We start from the raw sequence: 16,077 nt of genomic DNA on the forward strand, positions 1-16,077 counted from the left end.
CCTCCTTCGATTTGAAGGCAATCTTCCACACATCGAAGGGTTCGATAGGCACCTAGTGATAACCAAACTCCAAGTCAATTTTGTTGAAATATTTGGCCCCCTTGAGCTGGTCCTTGTACAGTGATCTTGTTCAGTGCCTGATAGTCAATAGAGAGTCTCCAAGTCCCTTCTTTCTTTTGTACCAATACAATCGGGCTCCCACAGGGTGATGAGCTTGGCCTGATGTGCCCTTTCTGCAACAACTCTTGAATCTACCTCTTGATCTCATCATTCTCCAGAACAGAGCATTGATAGATTGTTCCATTGGGTAGCGACACACCTGGGGTCAGATTGATGGATTGGTTGATCCGACAGTGTAAAGGTGCCCTTGTAGGTGAGGCAAAAATGTCCATGTACTCCCCCATGACCTTGTCCATCTGCTACTATTGTGCAGAGGAGCCCTGTCTAGAAGTCATGGACAAAACCTTCTTCTTTCCCTAAGGGCGAATCATAAGGAAAACAATTTTCCTAGTCTGGTAAATGATCTTACTGCATTTCTCTACAGTGATCAAAGAGATGGAAATAGGTGAGGATACATTTGGTATCATGTACAACTTATTGCCCAAAGTAATAATCAAAGAGCAAGGTCTAGATTCATATACAACATGTCACTTCCACAAGTATGGTTGTCCTAATAATACATCACAAACTTCAAGAGGAGAAACATCACACAATACCTCATCCGTGAAGGGATTGATCCTGTAGGGAAGGTGACACCACTGGCTAACGCATAGATCTCGTCCTTGGTGAATCCACCCGATGGTGTACGGTTGCAAATGTGCTATCGTCAGTAGGCTCAACTGCTTCACGACCTCTAATGAAATGAGGTTCGTTTAGCTCTCGTTGTCAACAACGAACTACAATAGAGAACCTTTCAACCACATCTATGAGTGGAAGAGGCATTCCCCCTCCTCTGGATCTTCATGCTCATTCTTCTGGATCATGGTGGTGTCCATGGTGGCACTGGGCTCTGTATCAATGATCTTCTTCCCTTTTTCATTCCCCTTTTCGGGTTCTGACTCAGATACAAAACATGCATCTGATTCGAAGCCTTCAGCTCGACCACCAATGTGTGCTTAGCCCGACACTCACTCATGTTATGAGTGGAGATATTATGGAAGTCACACCATTTTACCGTGCCCTTCTTTGTCTTCATGGCATTGTTCTTTGCATGAAACTTCAGTGGGTTGTCATGGGTCGTCCCCCTTGGCTTTGGCCTTTGCTCTGTGGTTTGGGAGCAACTTTGCCTAGCATCGGATTTACAAATCCAATGTCTCGCTTCTTTTGTTTAAACTTCTGCTCAATATTGACAGCGTATCAGTATCCATGCCAAACAAGGAGATGTCTAGGAGCTCCATCTCATCCTGGATGTACCTTTGTAGACAGTCGTGGTACTTGAGAACCAAATGCTACTCAAGATCCTTGATACCCAACTTCATGCAGAAGGTATAGAAAATATTTGTGAACTCTGACACATCTTGGTCCCTTCCCTGCCATAGGATGGTCCACTTTATGTATGTATCTTCATAGCTCTCGACAGGGTAATATTGTTCCTTGATGGCATCTCGAAAATAATCCCAAGTGGGCACGAATGAAAACAATGAGGATTCCCTCTCGTCCTTTTGTTCATAGTAGGTTTCCCACCAGTCCTTTACATGTGGGGCAGATTTGAGAAGTGAAAAATTAATCTTTTCCCAATTAGAAAAGTCATGAACTGAAAAAATATCCTTCCAACAAATTCAACCATTTATATGTGGTTTTTACATCTATCTGGCCCTCAAATACAAGAATATTGAAGCTAAATTGTACCTTAAAAGGAGTGGTGCCTCCAAAGTGGCTATTAGATGAAGATGCATCACCTATGGTAGCCATGGAAGGATCTGGGTAAATTTATCCATCATTTTGTTCCTCCGTCACTCGAGGGATTCCTCAAGCAATATTTTGAAAGGATCTCCTACCCCTTCGTCTTTTTTTTCTTCCGCCATGGGAGGTCATCGGGGTTTGCAAGCCTGTTCTTGCAAAAGTTCAACCAAATGGAGCCCTAACTCCTCATACCTTGACCTCATTGGAGACATGCAAAGAAAAAAAGAGAAAGAACATACCCACTCTTATTCCACTGATCCAAAATTACACAAGAATGCAACAAATTACACATATAACCATAAAGACAGAAATGCAGCAAAAATAACACTTCATTTCATTAATATCAGAATACTGAAATATGCTTACAAACATGATGGAAATAAACTAGCTCAGGTGATGGTAGCTTATCTCTAAGAAGAGTTGTGGTGGCTACATTCTTCTAAATTGTGATACAATGAGGCTCAAAGGCCTATTTATTATTGAGAAACAATGGACAACCCTAAACATCCAAAAACCTAACCCGATGAAATGAAGCACCAAAACTATGGGCCCCGTTTAGGTAAATTGGTACATCAACTTCCCAGGGTCCTAACTTTGGCATACGATCTTCGTTTGGCTATCATAATACCTAGTTTTGAAGATTTCAAAGAGGAGGAAAAAAACAAATAAGGAAGTTGATTTCGGAGGTGTTTGGTCTCTCCGTTTTCCCTAAAAACGTTATTTAGGGCCTCAAAATGGCTCCGGAAGTCTAAGACCTAAAAAACTGCCAAAAATAGTAAATGTGCTAAAATTAAGGAAACCAAAAAACTGAAAGAGACAACATTGGGGGTCTAAGTGGAATAGGCAGGTGGCCACCAATATCCACCTAGATCATTCCTCCCCCATTAGAAAGAAATGGTCCCCATTACGTTGAGTGCCTCCATGAGATGGGAAAACCTCTGCTAAACTTGGTCCCTCATGAGCCACTTGCCTTGGTGAAGGAGTTGTTCAGGTTTGACAACTTGACATATTTATATCTTCTACTAGTGAGTGTTCTTGACTTGTGTGACCATGATTCGATTAGTTGTGGCATGTTCCATGCAGTCTGGGTTTAGCTCTATTGGTGTGAGTTGTTCTACAATGTCGGATGTGTCTAGCAATGGTGGAAAGTATGGCCAAAGGCGGTCTACATTGAACACTAGGTGCAGACCAAGGAACAGTGGAATGCTAAGCTCAAAGGCATTGTCCCCTACAGCATTGGTGATGGTGTATGACCCATATTGGAGCGGGTGAAGCTTGCGGTGGAGTCCAACGAGGCACTCCTTCTACAAATGTAGCCAAATTTTGTCTCCCACTTTGAACTTAAGCAACATCTAATGTTGATCATGGAACTACTTGTGCATAGCATTGGCTTTGTCCAATATATCATGGACCTATTGGCGGATGTGTTGAATGTACTCAATGAAGTTGTTAGCCCTATCAGCTTCGAACTAGACATGAGCCGAATCTGCCTGAGTAGCTACAAATGGTATGGCCACATCAATGGGACATAATGACTGAAATCCCAGCCCTACCTGAGAAGAGTTGTGGCCTATTGAGTTGTGGAGAGCTCTTTTGCAGCTGTGTTGGACATAGGGGAAGCTTTCATCCCATGTGCATGGATGCTTCAAGTTGTACATGCGTAGAATGTGCACAAACATCATGTTGACAACTTATTTTTGGCTATCAGTTTGAGGATGGAAAGTCGTGGACTTAGTGCGCTTGGCATCCAACATCGACCACAGACATGACCAAAATGCACTTAGGAATTTGTTGTCCCAATCAAGGACAATGTACTGTGGGATTCCAAAGTGTACCCACACTCGCTCAAAGAAGAGCTTAGCATTGGCCTCTGTTGTGACACTCTTCTTGCAGGCTGCCATAATGGCCATATTAGAGAAAATGTAATCATTGTCATGCTTAGTAGAAGGAAGGCCCGACATCTAATCCATGGAGATGGATTCCCAAGGTCGAATAGGAGTAGGTAGAGGAGTATACATGCCTTGCTTCTTGATGGTTGGTTTGGAAATGGCATAGACAATGCAGGATTTAATGTACCTCCCAACATACTGACGAAGGTTCGGCCAATAAAATACTTTTGTAGTACTCACATTGTTTTCTCTACTCTGAAATGTCCATGGACTCGACTATAGTGTGCCTCCCAAATCATCTTGGAACGATCACCTGAAGGAACACAGATGTGTCCTAGATGGCATAATAGTGCATCTTATAGGTGAAAAGTTTGAACTTGCTTACCTTCCAGGAGTGTCTAGTATGTGCTACCGAATTCTGGATCACTCTCATTAAGATGTAGCCACCTCGAAGTCTTGTGCCCACAGGAGTTGAGCATAGTGGTTAACACCATGACTGGTGGTCGGCTAAGGAAGTCTACAACATTATTGATGTTTCCCTTCTTGTACTTAATGTTCAAATGGAATTGTTGCAGGTATGTTGACCACTTCTGATGGCGATTGTTTTGAAACTTCCCTTGTGTCTGTATGAACTGGAGGGGTTGGTGGTTTGTGTGGATGATTGTTTCATTCCCCATAATGTAATGTTTCCAATGACGACATGCCTACATAATGGAATACATTTCTTTGCCATAAGTGGGATACTTTCGGACTTAGTTTGAAAATGTATCACTGTAGTAAGCCACTAGATGCCCCTGTTGAGTCAGAACTGCACCAATATCATAGTTGGAAGCATCTGTCTCAATCTCAAATGGTTGTTGCAAGTCTGGAAATGTGAGCATTGGTGCAGAGGGGAGGCGATGCTTCAAATAATAAAACACCTCTTGTTGGTTTTCAAACCAAGAAAACTTTGTTTTCGCTCTGCCTTTGGTGACTTCACTTAAAGGCCAAGTGATATGAGAGAACCCCAAAATGAACTTGCAGTAGAAATTGGAAAGACCTAGAAAATTGTGGAGCTTTGTTAGAGTGGTTGGGGTTTGCCAATCCCGAATGACTTGTACCTTGGTTGGGGCTAGCCAATCCCGAATGACTTGTATCCTGTTTGGGTCCACATGCACACCCTTCTCATCAATGATGTACCCCAGATATTGACCCTGGGTCAAGCCAAAAGTGCATTTCTTGAAATTGGCACACATCTTGTGTTGTTGTAAGGTTTGAAGGACCTATCGAATATGGAAAAGGTGCTCTTCCCAACTCTGGCTAAAGGTCAATATTTCATCTAAATACACCACCATGAATGCATTGATGAAAGGTTAAAAGATGCCATCCATCAATCTCATGAAGGTTGTGGGGGCATTCGTCAACCTGAAAGACATGACCAACCATTCGAAAAGGCCCTCCTTGTATTTGAAGGTAGTCTTCCACACATTAGAGGGTTTGATGGGCACCTGGTGATAACCAGTATTCAAGTCATTTTTTATTAAATATTTGGCCCCCTTGAGCTAGTCCAAAGTTCATCAATCAGTGGGATTAGGTACCTATTCCAAACAGTGATCTTGTTCAATTCCCGATAGTCAATACAGAGTCTCTAGGTCCCGTCCTTCTTCTATACCAATATAATCGATCTCCCATAGGGTGATGAGCTTGGATTGATGTGCCCTTTTTGCAACAACTCCTAAATCTGCCAATTGATCTCATCATTCTCCAAAACAAAGTGTCGATAGATCGTTCCATTGGGTAGCGGTGCACCCGGGGTCAGATCGATGGAGTATTTTACCTGATAGTGCGGAGGTACCCTTGTAGGTGAGGTGAAAATGTCCCTGTACCCCTCCATGACCTTATCCATCTACTGCTGTTGTACGAAGGATCTGGAAGTAGCGGCCACAACCTTCTTCTTTCCCTAAGTGTGAATCATAAGGAAAACAAATTTCCTGGTCTGGGAAATGATCTTACTGCATTTCTTTGTAGTGATCAAAGAGATGGTAGTAGGCGGGGCTACCTATAGTATCATGTACAACTTATTGCCCAAAGTAATAATCATAGAGCGAGCTATAGATTCATATATAACATGTCGCTTCCACAAGTATGGTTGTCCTAATAATACATCAGAAACTTCAAGAGGAGCAACATCACACAGTACCTCATCCGTGAAGTGCTTGATGATGTAGGGAAGGCGGCACTACTAGCTGATGTGGAGATCTTGTCCTTGGTGAAGCCACCTGATGGTGTATGACTGTGGATGTGTTGTTGCCAATAGGCCCAACTACTTCACAACCTCTATTGAAATGAGGTTCCTTTGGCTCTTGCTATTGACAATGAGCTGTAGTGGAGAACCTTTCACCCACATCTGTGGGTGGAAGAAGCATTCTCCCTTCTCTACATCTTTAGGCTCATTCTTTTGGATCTTGATGGTGGCCATGGTGGCACTGGGCTTCGTATCAATGATCTGCTTCCCTTTATCATTCTCCTTTTCGAGTTCTGTATTAGAGTCAGAAAATGCATATGATTTGGAAGCCTTCAACTTGGCGACCAATGACTTCTTGTTCTGACACACTTGTGTTGTAACTGGTGCTTTTATGGAAATCACACCATTTTCCCATGTCCTTGTTTGTCTTCGTGGTGTTGTTATTTTCTTGTGCTTTAGTGGGTTTTCATGGGTCACCCCACCTTGGCTTTGGTCTTTGCTCTGTGGTTTGGGGGTACCTTTTCCTTGCTTTGGATTTGCAGATCCAAAGTCTCTCTTTTTTTATTTAAAATTCTGCTCAATCTTGACAGCGTATGAGTATGTCATACCGAGCGAGGAGATGTCAAGGAGCTCCATCTCGTCCTAGATGTACTTGTGTACATAGTCGTGGTGCTTGAGTACCAAATTCCGCTCAAAATCCTTGATACCCAACTTCATGCAGAGGGTATGGAAAACATTTTTGAACTCTGACACATCTTGGTCCCTTCCCTGCCGTAGCATGTCCATTTTATGTATTTATCTTCATAGCTCCCTACAAGATAATATTGTTCCGTGATGGCATCTCGGGAAGAATCCCAAGTGGATGTGGCTGAAAATACTGAGGATTCCCTCTCATCCTTTTGTTCACAGTAGGTTCCCACCAGTTCTTTACATCTAGGGCGGCTTTGAGAAGTGCAAAAGTAATCTTTTCCCGATTGGAAAAGCCATGAACTAAAAAATATATTTCCAACAAATTCAACCATTTATCTATGGTGCCTACATCTATCTGGCCTTCAAATATGGGAATATCAAAGTTAACTTTTACCTTAAAGGGAGTGGTGCCTCTAGAGTGGCTGTTGGATGAAGATACGTCGCCTATGGGTAGCTGTCGAAGGATCTGGGCAAAGTTATCCATCATCGCATTCCTCTGTCGCTTGAGGGATACCTCGAGCAATATTTTGAAGGATCTCCTCCCCCCTCTTCTTTCTTTTCTTCCACCATGGGAGGTCATCGGGATTCGTGAGGTTGGTCTTGCAAAGGTTCAACCAGATCAAGCCCTAACTCCTTATACCTTGACCTCGTTGGGGCCATGCAAAGAAAAATAGAGAAAGAGCAGAGCCGCTCTTATACCACTGATCCAGTCATAAACATGAGCGCAACAAATTACACATATAACCATAAATACAGAAATGCAGCAGAAATAACACTTCATTTCATTAATATCATAATATTGAAATATGCTTACAAACATCATGGAAATAAACTAGCTCGGGTGATGGTAGCTTATCTTTGAGAAGAGATGTAGCAGCTACATGCCTCCGAATTGTGTTACAATGAGGCTCAAAGGCCTATTTATTACTGAGAAACAATGGACAAACCTAAACATCCAAAAAAACTATCCCTAGGAGATGAAGCACCAAACCTGTGGGCCCTGTTTGGATAAATTGGTACATCAGCTTCCCCGGGTCGTAACTTTTTCATACGATCCCCGTTTGGCTACCATAATACCTCGTTTCGAAGATCTTGAAGAGGAGGCCAAAAATAAACAACCAATCATCAAAATATAGTTTAGGATGTTTTTGGTCTCACCATTTTCCCTAAAAACGTTGTTTAGGGCCTCAAAACGACTCCGGAAGTCCAAGACCCGAAAAACTGCCAAAAATAGGAAATTGTGCTACAATTAAGGAAACCGAAAAACTGAAAGAGACAGTGTTGGGGGTCCAAGTGGAATAGGCAGGTGGCCACCAATGGCCACCTAGATCATTCCTCCCCCCTTAGGAAGCAATGGTCCCCATTGCGTTGAGTGCCTCCATGAGATGGGTAAACTTCTGCTGAACTTGGTCCCTAGTGAGCCACTTGCCTTGGTGAAGGACTTGGCCAGCTTCGACAACCTGATATAGTTGGATCTTCTGGTGGCAAGTGTTCTTAACCTGTGTGTCCATGATCCAATCAGTTGTGGCCTGTTCCATGAAGTACGGGTTTAGCTCTGTTGGTGTGAGTTGTTCTGCAACGTCGGATGTGTTTAGCAATGGTGGAAATTATGGTCGAAGGCGGTCTACATTGAACACTAGGTGCAGAAAAAAGAATCGTGGAATTCTAATCTCGAAGGCATTGTCCCCTACAGTCTTGGTGATGGTGTATGGCCCATATCAGAGTGGCAAAGCTTGCATTGGGGTCCAACAAGGTGCTCCTTCTGCAAATGTAGCCAAACTTTGTCGCCCACCAGGAACTTGTGCGGCACCCGATGTTGATCATGGCGTTGCTTGTAATTAGAATTGGCTATGTACAATATATCAGGGACCTTCTAGTGGATGTGTTGAATGCGCTAAATGAAGTTCTTAGCCCTGTCAGATTCAGACTAGACATGAGTCGAATCTTCCTAAGTAGCTACAAATGGTATGGCCACATCAATGGGACAGAATGGCTGAAATCCAAACCCTACTTGAAAGGGGTTGTGACCCGTTGAACTGTTTAGAGCTTTGTTGTAGTTGTGCTAGACGTAGGGGAGGCTTTCATCCCATGTGCGTGGATGCTTTGAGTTGTACATGCGCAGAATGTGTACGATCATCCTATTGATGACTTTTATTTGACCATCAATTTGGGGATGGAAATTTGTGGACTTAGTGAGCTTGGTATCCAACATCAACTAGAGACTTTGTTATGAAACTAGCTCAAGAAAAGCTAGAAAAGATAGATCAACGCCTTAGAATTCAGCCTCTTCGAGGGGGCAGCCTCCTTTACATTACATAAATGAACAATTCTTGGATGATACAAATGAAAATACCTCCTTTCTATGTATAGGAGTCTAAGGGGTTATAACATAATCAGAGCCGACATAACAATAATAATGTAAGGGCACAATAATAACAATAGTAGGCTTCTATGGGGCACAATAGTAACAATATGGGCACTACATGGGTACATCAATATAATAAGTGGGTTGTACTAATAATAATAAGGGGTTACACTAGTAGTATAGGGGCCTAACATGCCCCTCTCCTTCAAAAAGCGTTGTCCTCAACGCTTGAGTAGTTCTTGATGCTTCTGTATAAAATTCTTGTCCTCCCATGTGGAATCTTCAGCGGGTAAGTTCTTCCACTTGATGAGATACTCTGAAATTGATCGATTTTGTAGCTGTCGGGTTCTTGTTTCTGTGACTGCTCCAGGTTCCAATATGATTTTTCCTTCCTCTTCAATTTCTCTCAATATTGTTTAAATTGGGATCTTTTGCAACTTTTGAATAAGTGGCCATACTTCTTCGTCCTTCTTCCATTCATCCCTTGCTTCGTTTATCCAATCTGGTTGGATAATAGAAATAGCACAAAACAATGCTTCCACATCCTCATCCTTGAAGAGTCTTCCCATTCGGTAAGGTCACGATTTTTTAAGTGCATGTAGTATTGCCAACGTTTCCTTCTCATAAATAGCTTGCTTGAGATGTAGCAGTAAAAATACCCAATCACCTACATCAAAACATTTTTCACTATGATGTTGATCTACCTGTTGTTTCGTTTGATTTTGCACCGAAGTGGCGTTATCCTTTAAAATTTGGAGAACTTGTTGTTGATGCTCAATGTGATCTTTCACTGCTTGAACATTTTTCTTCTTGATATGTCCTTCTATCTCTGGAGTTTGAGGAGTGGTAATTTCTTCCAATCCTTTACAAGATATGGTTGGATTCATTTCTTGATGCTCGATGTGATCTTTCACTTCTTGAACATTTTTCTTCTTGATATGTCCTTCTATCTTGATAGTTTGAGGAGTGGTAATTTCGACCAATGAGTTACAAGATATGGTTGGATTCATTTCTTCTTTCTCGATGTGATTTTTCACTTCTTCAACCTTTTTCTTCTTGATATGTCCTTCTATCATGAGAGTTTGAGGAGTGGTAATTCTTGCCAATGCTTTACAAGATATGGTCTGATTGATTTCTTCTTTCTTTGGGGTGGGGTCTTGGTGTATATCTTCTTATTTTGATGTTTCTTGATCCTTTTCTTCCTCCTCTTCATATTCTATGTAAAATAATTTCTTCTCAACACACTTATGACCTTTAGTGCATTTGCTATCACAATTGTAACAAAGCCCTTTTTCTGTTTTTTCTTCCAATTGTTGTGGTGTAACCCTTGTAGGTTGTGGAAGGCTAGGAGAAACAACACTTCCATATTTATAGTTGTGAGGGGTATGTTTCCTGGTTTCCATAATTTTTCTTTCTAATATGTCTCAAAGCCCTTTTACTCTTTCCAATTGTTGTGGTGTTGCTCTAAAGAAGGTGTTGCTCTTTGTATCCTCATAATGTGCTATCATTTCCTCCGCGAAAATTGACCACGTAACAAGTTGTTTACGAGAACAAAGCCCTTCATACCATAAAAATTGATCTAGTTCTAAATATGAAGGTTCAATACATACCTTTTGTAACAGTGGTACACCATGTAGATCAAAATATTGCTCCATCTGAAGTATCCAATTTACTGGATCCTTGCCTTCAAACTTCCTCATCTTTCTTTCTCTTGATTTTAGGAGCTCAATCTTGAAACGACTATAACTCTGTAATTTCAGATCTTTAAGTTTTGAAATTGCGACCTATGGTAGCCCTCTTTGTTCTCTTTCCAATGCCACCAGTCTGATCCAAATTGGATTCTCCAAGAAAGAGTTATGCACAATCTCCCAAGATGACCTGATTATAGACCTTTCCAGAAGAGCGAACTTGTATGAAGTGCCACGTGTCACTGTTTCGACCTTTGGATCTGAAAAATGCATACAAGAAACTACAGTCCGTCCTCTTTCTACACCTTCTTATGAAATTTCAATCCATTGCTCAGAGAAAAATTTATGATGATTTTCCCCATGTCACCTGTTTGGAATGTAATTCATGAGTCTATAAAAAGACCGACTTCCTCAAATCATATCTCCGCAAATATAGCGCAAAACGCTCTGAAATTCAGACCTGAGATTTAGCGTGATGTCTTCTCAAATGGGTTTCTTTTTCAACTTCTGAAACGTCGTAGAAAAAAAATTATAGTGAAAATGCCACGATGACCGGTTTGGAGCAGCGAAACCCTAGAATCCAAAGCTCTGATACCAAATGTTATGGAACCAGGTCAAGAAAAGATAGAAAAGATAGATCAACACCTTAGAATTCAGCCTCTTCGAGGGGGAAACCTCCTTTACATTACATAAATGAACAATTCTTGGATGATACAAATGAAAAGACCTCCTTTCTATATATAGTAGTCTAAGGGATTATAACATAATCAGAGTTGACATAACAATAATAATGTAAGGGCACAATAATAACAATAGTGGGCTTCTATGGGGCACAATAGTAACAATATGGGCACTACATGGGTACATCAATATAATAAGTGGGTTGTACTAATAATAATAAGGGGTTACACTAGTAGTATAGGGGCCTAATAGACTTGACCAAAATGCACTTAGGAATCTATTGTCCCGATCAAAGATAATGGACTCTGTGATCCCAAAGTTTACCCACACTTTCTCAAAGAAGAGCTTAACAATGGCCTCTATTGTGATACTCTTCTTGCGGGTCGCCATAATGGCCATCTTAGAGAATCTGTCAACGACAACAAAAATGCAGTCATTGTCGTGATTAATAGAAGGAAGGCCTGACATGTAATCCATGGAGGTGGATTCCCAAGGTCGACTAGGAATAGGTAGAGGAGTATCCATTCCTTTCTTCTTGATGGTTGGTTTGGCAATGGCACAGGCAGTGCAATATTTAATGTACCTCCCAACATCTTAATGAAGGTTCGGCCAATAAAAATGCTTCTATAGTACTGCCATTATTTCCTCTACTCTAAAATGTCCAACGACCCCACTGTAGTGTGCCCCCCAAATCATCTTGTCATGCTCACTTGAAGGAACACAAATGTGTCCCAGGTGGCATAACATTGCATCTTGGAGGTGAAAATTTTGAACTTGCTTACCTTCTAGGAGTGTTTGGTATGTGTTGTCGAATTATGGATCGCTCTCATAAAGATGCGGCCACCCCAAAGTCTCGTGCTAGCATGAGTCGAGCATCATGATCAGCGCCATGACCGGTGGTCGGTTGAGGAAATATGCAACATTATTGGTGTTTCCCTTCTTGTATTTAATGTTCAAATGGAATTGTTGTAGGTATGTGGACCATTTATGATGGCGACCATTCTGCAACTTCCCTTGTGTCTGTATGAACTGCAGGGGTCAGTGGTATGTGTGGATGACTGTTTCCTTCCCCATAATGTAATGCTTCCATTGATGACATGCTTGCATAATGGAATACATTTCTTTGTCATAAGTGGGATACTTTTGGACTATGTCTGAAAGTTTCTCACTATGGTAAGTCATTGGATGCCCCTGTTGAGTAAGAAATGAACCAATAGCATAGTTGGAGGCATTTGTCTCAATCTCAAATGGTTGTTGCAGGTTTGGTAATGTGAGCACTGGTGCAGAGAAGAGGCAATGCTTCAACTCGGAAAACACTTTATGTTGGGTTTCAGACCAAAAAGTCTTTGCTTTCGCTCTGCCCTTGGTGACTTGACTTAAAGGCCAAGTGATATGAGAGAACCCCAACACGAACTTGCAATAGAAATTAGCAAGACCCAGAAAGTTGCAGAGCTTTGTTAGAGTGGTTGGGGATGGCCAATCTCGAATGACTTGTATCTTGATTAGGTCCACATGCACACCCTACTCATCAATGATGTACCCCACATATTGAACTTGGGTCATGCCAAAAGTTCTTTTCTCCAAATTGGCACACAACTTGTGTTGTCGTAGGGTTTGAACGACCTTTTGAATATGACGGAGGTTCTCTTCCCAACTCTGGCTAAAGATCAAGATGTCATCTAAATACACCATGACAAATGCATTGGTGCAGGGTCACAAGATATCGTCCATCAACCTCACAAAAGTTGTGGGGGCATTCGTCAACCATAGAGGCACGACCAACCATTTGAAAAGGCCCTCCTTGGATTTGAAGGCAGTGTTCCACACATCAGAGGGTTCGATAGGCACCTGGTGATAACTAGTCTTCAAGTCAATTTTGCTTAAATATTTGGCCCCCTTGAGCTAGTCCATAAGGTCATCAAACTGTGGGATTGGGTACCTGTTCCAGCCAGTGATCTTTTTCAACGCCTGATAGTCAATACAGAGTCTCCGGGTCCTCTCCTTCTTTTGTACCAATACAATTGGGCTCCCATAAGGTGATGAGCTTGGCCTGATGTGCCCTTTCAAAAACAACTCCTGAATCTACCTCTTGATCTCATTGTTCTCCATAATAGAGCATCGATAGATCGGTCCATTGCGTAGCAGCGTGCCCGAGGTCAGATCGATGGAGTGATTGACATGACAGTGCATAGGTACCCCTATAGCTGAGACAAAAATGTCCCTGTACTCCTCCACGACCTTGTCTATCTGTTGCTACTGTGCGGAGGAGCCTTGACTAGAAGTCGTGACCACAACCTTCTTCTTGCTTCGAGGGTGAATCATAAGGAAAAAAAAAAAATCCTGGTATGGTAAATGATCTTACTGCATTGCTTTTCAATGATCAAAGAGATGGCAGTGGGCGAGGCTATCTCTGGTATCCTGTACAACTTATTGCCCAAAGTAATAATCAAAGAGTGAGGTCTAGATTCATATACATCATGTCACTTCCACAAGTATGGTTGCCCTAATAATAAATCACAAACTTCAAGAGGAGAAACATCACACAGTAGCTCATCTATGAAGGGCTTGATGTTGTAGGGAAGGCGACATTGTTGGTTGATGCAGAGATCTTGTACTTGGGGAAGCCACCTGATGGTGTATGGTTGCGGAATTGTTGGCATCGGTAGGCCCAACTGCTTCATGACCTCTGCTGAAATGAGGTTCTTTTGGCTCCCGATGTCGCAATGAACTGCAGCGGAGAAACTTTCACCCACATCTATGAGTGGAAGAGGCATTCCCCCTCCTCTAGATCTTTAGGCTCATTCTTTTGGATCTTGGTGGTGACCACGGTGGCACTGGGCTCCGTGTCAATGATCTACTTCCCTTTGTCATTCCCCTTATTGGGTTCTGACTCAGAGTCGGAACATTCGTCTGATTCGGAAGCCTTCAGCTTGGCCACCAGTGACTTCTTGGCCCGACACTCACTTGTGTTGTGAGTGGAGCTCTTATGGAACTCACACCATTTTCCTGTGTCCTTCTTTGTCTTCGTGGTGTTGTTCTTTTCTTGCGGCTTCAACGGGTTGTCCTAGGTCACCCTGCCTTGGCTTTGGCCTTTGCTCTGTGGTTTGGGGCACCTTTTCCTTGCTTCAGATTCATAGATCCAAATTATTGCTTCTTCTATTTAAACTTCTACTCAATCTTGATAGCGTATCAGTATGTCGTGCCGAGCGAGGAGATGTCTAAGAACTCCATCTCGTCCTGGATGTACTTGTGTAGACAGCCACGGTACTTGAGTACCAAATGCTGCTCAGAATCCTTGATACCCAACTTCGTGCAGAGGGTATGGAAAACATTTGTGAACTCTGACACATCTCAGTCCTTTCCCTGCCGTAGAGTGGTCCAATTTATGTATTTATCTTCATAGCTCCCAATAGGGTAATATTGTTCCTTGATGGCGTCTTTGAAAGAATCCCAAGTGGGTGCAGTTGAAAACAGTGAAGATTCCCTCTCATCCTTTTGTTCATAGTAGGTTTGGCACCAGTCCTTGACATGTGGAGCGGGTTTGTGAAGTGAAAAATTAATCTTTTCTCGATTGGAAAAGTCATGAACTGAAATATCGAAGTTAACTTGTACCTTAAAAGGAGTGGTGCCTCCAAAGTGGCTGTTGGATGAAGATGTGTCGCCTGTGGGTAGTCGTCAAAGGATCTAGGCAAAGTTATCCATCATTGAATTCCTCTGTTGCTCGAGGGCTTCCTCGAGCAATATTTTGAAAGGATCTCTTGCCCCCTCGTTTTTATTTTCTTCCTCCATGGGAGGCCATCAGTGTTTGTGAGGTTGGTCTTGCAAAGGTTCAACCAGATCAAGCCCTAACTCCTTATACCCTGACCTTGTTGGGGACATGCAAAGAAAAATAGAGAAAGAGCATACCCCCTCTAATACCACTAATCCATACTTAAACAGGAACGCACAAAATTACACATATAACCATAAATACAGAAATGCAGTAGAAATAACACTTCATTTCATTAATATTAGAATATTGAAATATGCTTACAAACAGAATGCAAATAAACTAGCTCAGGCGATGGTAGCTTATCTCTAAGAAGAGATGTGATGGCTACATGCTTCTTAACTGTGTTACAATGAGGCTCAAAGGCCTATTTATTATTGAGAAATAATAGACAACCCTAAACATCCAAAAACCTAACCCTAGGAGATGAATCGCTAAAATCGTGGGCCTCGTTTGGGTAAATTGGTACATCAACTTCCCGGGGCCGTAACTTTGGCATACGATTTCCGTTTGGCTATCATAATACCTCATTTCGAAGATCTCGAAGAGGAGGCTAAAAGAAAATAGGAAAACTTATTTGGGATGTTTTCAGTCTCTCATTTTTCCCTAAAAACATCATTTAGGGCCTCAAAATGACTTTAAAAGTCTAGAACACGAAAAACTACCAAAAATAGTAAATTGTGCTACAATTAAGGAAACTGAAAAACTGAAACAGACAGTGTTGGGAGTCCAAGTGGAATAGGCGGGTGGCCACCAATATCCATCTGGATCAGTTATGATGATTTGACATAACCTTTTTCTTAGAGAAATTTGTCAACACCTCCCTAGTTAAGAGGGAGTGTTGAATCTGTAACTATGGTTAGTGTTCA

This window comes from Pinus tabuliformis, chromosome X (genome assembly GCF_031772625.1).
Source record: "Pinus tabuliformis cultivar Carrire ecotype Pingquan chromosome X, CPIR1, whole genome shotgun sequence".
NCBI classification, from domain to species: Eukaryota; Viridiplantae; Streptophyta; class Pinopsida; order Pinales; family Pinaceae; genus Pinus; species Pinus tabuliformis.